Source organism: Bison bison, unplaced genomic scaffold (assembly GCF_000754665.1).
Source record: "Bison bison bison isolate TAMUID 2011002044 unplaced genomic scaffold, Bison_UMD1.0 scf7180017864519, whole genome shotgun sequence".
NCBI classification, from domain to species: domain Eukaryota; kingdom Metazoa; phylum Chordata; class Mammalia; order Artiodactyla; family Bovidae; genus Bison; species Bison bison.
Window position 1 is genome coordinate 10,248,198 of NW_011495072.1, and position 5,914 is coordinate 10,254,111.

Here is a 5,914-nt window from a genome sequence, read left to right on the forward strand (position 1 = left end):
CCTCCTGCTGGCCAAAGGTCATCCTCAGTTCCTTGATGGGTGAACTTTTTCATAAAGCAGGAGACAAAAAGGCAATTTGCTTCCTCTGAGTGAGCAGGTGAGAGGCATGAGTGGGGCAAGTGAGGTGGGATCTGCAGTGTTGGCCAACCAGCCTCGACACTGATACTCCGTCACTTCCAGGTATTGGCTGCAAGCAATTCATTCAGTGTAGCCCACACTCAAGAGGACTGGGGCATGTGGTTTTGCAGAACAAGTGTCCAGCTGTGATGTCTTGGCTTCAGTCCTTGGTTCTCTGAATTTATGTAAGGAGATCATTCGGTTTAGGGGGCAGGGAGGCTATGTTGAGGATGCTTGATGATATTCTAATGAACTGGTCCTGCAACAGCCACAGAGAAAGGTCACTCTCATGAGAAAGATGGCAAAGTGTGCTCTGAAGGAAGTGGATTTCCAGTGTCAGTCTTCCAAGGAGGAGGGTCTTAGACAGGTGGAGTGGGTGCGCGCCTCTACTATACCCTCCCTTTCTTGGAGACCTCAAAGAGGGAAACTGTCTGGACATGAGCTTCAGGGCAGAAGGCAATAAGATGACATGGGAGGCAGCATAATGGTCCCCAAAAGCTGTCCACACTGTGATTCTTCAAACCTTTGAATATGTTACTTTAAACATGCCAATAGGGGTTCTGCACATGTGACTAAGTTAAGGATCTTGAGGTGGAGGGGATGATCATGGATTATGTAGGACCCATGAGGGTCTTTATTAAAGGAGGTGGGAGGTCTGAGTCAGGGGATGTGCCAACAGAAGAAAGTGTGATGAGACCATGAGCCAAAGCATGCAAACAGCCTGTAGTCACTGGAAAAGTCAATGAGGAGGATTCTTCTAGAGCTCCCTGAGAGAATACAGCCCTCCTGACACCTTAGCTGTGGCCCACTGAGACCAGTTTTGGATTCCCAACCTCCAAAACGATGAGTTAATATGTTTGTGTTGTTTCAAGCCACTAAATGTGTACCAATTTGTTGCAACAGCAACAGATAACTAATACCATTTGAAAGTGAAGTTGCTCAGTCGTGCCCGACTCTTAGCTACCCCATGGACTGCAGCCTACCAGGCTCCTCCATCCATGGGATTTTCCAGGCAAGAGCACTGGAGTGGGGTGCCATTGCCCTCTACCTGTTAAAAGAAATGGAGATAGAGTGGGTCAACACATAGACTGACTTCTAGGGACTTGTTGCTCATGTGTACTCCCCTTTGAGTTATCTAGGCCCTGTGCACTAAAGCCATGCACCCCTGCCCGGGCCAGAGAGTTAGAAGGAGCTGCATCCTTCAGGGGACCATGAGGTGAAGGCAGGAGGGATTATCAGAGATCCCCAAAGCGGAGGTGACTTGCCTGTGAGGTCCACCAGCCTCTACTCTCCAATGAGAGTCTCTGAACCACGCCCACCCTGAAGGGGCAGGTCTTATTTCTTGGGAAATGGAGGTCAAGGCTTATAGGGGAGGCCCCACCCCCCTACACTGACATCCTCTGCAGCACCAGGAGGCCTGACATGAGAGTCCCCTGCTACAGGGCCTTAGATGCTAGGGCTTGCCTACCAATAAACCTAAGGAGATAGTCAAAGCTGCCAGAAGCTTCAGAGGCAAGTCCTAGAGACAGGGCCTCTTCACCAGCCTGCTTGGAGCCTCTGCTGAAGCCAGCCTGCAGCCACTACCCCTGCCCAGAAGGTGTCCCCATCAGGTCACAGCTCTCAGCTTCCCTCTGGCTTCAGCTCTCAAATCCTCCCTCGAACCCTGTTGGGACTACAAAGATGACATCTCATCTGGGGTGAGAAAAATCTATAAAAACCTTTGTAGGTGTTCTGGAGCCTGGTGAAGTCCAGCTGGCCCTTCTGGAGTAGCAGAGCTGCAGGAAGTTGGTCACAGGATGCCCCAGGGAGGGACAGGCTGCTGTGAGACCAGGGGCCCATGGAGAGAGCAGCTGAGCCAGCCTGCTTCCCTTTTCCTCCGTGTAAAGCTGTGGCCCATGTCAGGGGCTCTGAAGCATGGCTGAATTGGGACCATATCTCCCAGACTATAAACTGGGACACTCATTGGCATAAGAAACATTCTGGCAAATGGAATCTGATTTCAGAATTACCATATTTTCTAGGACACTGCAACCAACTGAGAGAACAATGGACAGAGTATTTAAATTCTAAAACACGGTCTCCCTCAATAAATCTAGCCACAATAAGCTCTTGATACCTGCCATCCCTACAAAGCTCCAAAAGGGTGAAGGTCATGCTTTCCCCACCATTGATGCTTTCTCACCTAGTGCTAGGTGTATGTCATAAATATTTAATGAAAGAGAGAGAGTGAAAGAAAGCATTCACTTTGACAAGGCCAAGACAAATTCCCAGAAAATTTGTCCCAGACTTCATGCCAGGGCTGCCTGGGAAAGACCACACAGGCTTCCCCCGTGGCTCAGCGGTAAAGAATCTGCCTGCAATGAAAGCAACAAAGGAGATGTGGATTCAATCCCCAGGTCAGGAAGATTCCCCTGGAGAAGGGAATGGCAACCCACTCCAGTCTTCTTGCCTAGAGAACCTCGTGGACAGAGGAGCCTGGGGGCTGCAGCCCAAAGGGTCACAAAGAGTTGGACATGACTGAAGCGACCGAACACACATGTGCAGTCTCCTATTTCACCCTCTTTCACCTCTCTCGCTCAGTACCTCCAGGGGTCAAGGGCTTTTTCAGGGTCCCTCTGCCCCCTTGGGGCAGACACACTGGAGCCCACCTGGTTCTTGTACCTCTCCTCCCCGACCAGTCCCAGAACAAGCTACAGTGTTTCCAAGCAGGCCAGGCAGCTTTAATTCCCCCAGACCTACTCCCCACCCTCAGGAGCTGAATGGGAAAGGACAGATGAGAAGCTGGGTGGTGTGGTCTTCCCCACAGACACAGTAGGGAAGGGAGGACACCTCTTCAGGATGCCACTTGTTATGAACTGAACTGCTTCCCTCCAAAATCTATATGTTGAAGCCCAAACCCCGATTGTGACTATACTTGGAGGCAGGGCCTTTAAAGAGGTCATTAAGGTTAAATGAGGTCATAAGGGTGGGGCCCTAATCCAATGTGACTGGTGTCCTTATAAGAAGAGGAAGTGACATCAGGGGTGTGTGGGCGCAGAGGAAAGGCCACGAAAGGACATAGCAAGAAGGCGGCCATCTCATCTGCCAGTCAAGGACAGAGGACCCCGGAAAAACACAGCCTGCCAACACCTTGATCTTGGACTTTCAGCCTCCAGAACAAAGAGAGATAAATTTCTGTTGTATAAAGCACCCAGTTTGTGGTGTTTTGTTACAGCAGCCCTACCAGATCAAGACACTTCTCAAGGTGAAGAAGATGCAGAGGTCTGAGTGGTCAAAGGTGAGAAAGAGGCCTGGGAGACATACGCACAAGTGCCCAGTGAACTTTGCCAGGGAGCAGGCTGTGGGTGGCAGAAAGCCCTTCCTCCCCCTTGGATGTTTAAATAAACCCTTTGAGTCCAGTCCAAAACCATAGCCCACCAATGGCTAGAGTATCCACAGGGCACCTTCTGCACCAACCTGTCAGTAGGTCTCTCCTTCTTGAATCTTCTCAGACCCCAACTTCTCTCCCTAACTGGTCTGTGTCTGGGGCTCCCTGGAAATGTGTGGACTCAGGAACATGCTTGGGAATTCTCTACTCTTTGCATGTTATTCAAACCCACCAGGACCACAGGCACAGTCACTAGAGCTCTGGCCCCAGCACCCCACCCCTACAGCTGAGGGCTGCCTGCTTCATTGTCTCAGGAGGTGGTGTCATGAGACTGGTGTCATGAGGCCACCAGGATGACTCCGGGAGTCCTGGGGACACAAGCCTGAGCATCTTGATGGCCAGTTTCCCACAGTCCACTCTACTGCTTATGAATGACTTTCTTAATGAGAAATGTCCTCAGGGAGCTAGAATGGGTACAGTGACTGAGATTTGGTGCTGGCGGTGGGGAGGGATGCGGGGAGGAAATGGCACGCAAGACTCCCCAGGCCACGGTTCAAAGCTGCAGGACTTGTGGCTGCCCCTGCCTAGGAAGCTCCTTGATGCCTCTCACAGACTCTAAAAACAAAACTTCAAGGACACAGCTATTCTGGTTTCAATGCTAGATGGAGCCTCGGGAAAGAAAGGAACTCTCAAGTTTCGTGGCGCAGGCCAGAGGGGTGGGCAAGGACTAAAGGGCTGAGGCCCAGCAGCTCTGATGGAGCTTTATTGTCACCCAGAGGAGGTGGCAAAGCCCTGAGCAGTCTCAGAAAAGGAGATGCAATTCCACCAGCCAGGATAGGGAGCTGACCTTGGTCTGCGTCTTACCAGCACCAGCCCAACTCCAGAAAGCATCTCCTGAAGCAGGTCCTGGCTGCTCAGCAGGCTCCCTGGAGCTCTAACTCCTTGTGGGGATTTGGAGAGAGCTGTTCTGCCAGCTAAGAAGGGCTGACTCAGCTCTCAAGCCCCCAGGGCACACACAGTAGCACATCTTTGCCTGGCTGGCTCTAGCTCAAAATGTAATTCTGATATAACAGATGATCTAGAGAGGTCAAAGATGGAGGGGCCCAGAAAACAAAGACTGGAAAGGGAAAAGCTAACCAGCAAGAAGTCCAGTGAGCGAGGGGTCTGAGGGCAGAGACCACATCTCCTATGTGTCCGAGTCTCCTGCTGAAGCTGGCACTGTGTCCTGTACACAGCAAGCACTGAGTGAATTCTATTATTTGGCTGGCCTGGGGTGTGAGTGTGCTAAGTCGCTTTAGTCATGTCCGACTCTGTGACCCTATGGACAGTAGCCCGCCAGACTCTGTCCATGGGAAAGAGGAAACTGGAGGTAAGCAAAGCTGGCATTTGATATTAGGTCACTAGAGGGCACTCCAGGACAAGAGCTGAGCACCCCTCGCATTATTTTAAAAATTTGGAGACAATGGTTGAGTATGTTTATTCGTTCAACATCTTCAGAACAATTATTCTAAATGCTATGAAGTTTGTTTATTCATTCAACGTACATCTTCAGAACATAACACTAAGTCCTATGAAGGATGCAAAAGGATTGAGATACGATTCTTGTTCTCAAAGTGAAGTGAGGTGTTGGTCGTTTAGTCGTGTCCGACTCTTCGCGACCCCATGGACTGTGGCCTTCAAGGCTCCTCTGTCCATGGGATTCTCCAGGCAAGAATACTGGAGTGGGCTGCCATTTCCTTCTCCAGGGGATCTTCCCAAACCAGGGACCGAACCCGGGTCTCCCACACTGCAGGCAGATTCTTTACTGTCCGATCCATCAGAGAAACCTATGTATTCATATTTATCTACCAGTAACTTCTATTTTTTAAGAGATGATTAACCTTCAAACGGGCTTCCCGGTGACTCAGTGGTCAAGAGTCTGCCTGCCAATGCAGGAGACGTGGGTTCGATTCCTGGGTTGAGAAGATCCCCTGGAGTAGGAAATGGCAACCCACTCCGATGTTATTGCCTGGAGAATTCCATGGACAGAAGAGCCTGGCAGCCTACAGTCCAGAGGGGTTGCAAACAATCAGACACGGCTGAGCACGCACGCAAACAATCTTCACACACTGTTCCTTCTACCTATAAAGCCTGTCCCTCCCTCATATCTGTATGCCTTCTAGCCTCCTGCATGTCACCTTTTCAGGGAGCCTACCCTTCCCACTTTGCTTTATAACATAACCTGTTCGTTTCCACAGCGCTCAGTCATCTCACCCCACTCCACTTTCTCCAGTGGAGCTTAAATCATCCAACATGCTGCCCAGTTTACACACTTCTTGTCTCCACAGTCCATATTCCCTACAGGGATCCTTGGGGGTGGAGGCTCTGTGTGCTGTGTTCACAAAAGGACATGGTGTATAGACAGAGCTTCACACCCAGTAGGTACTCAAA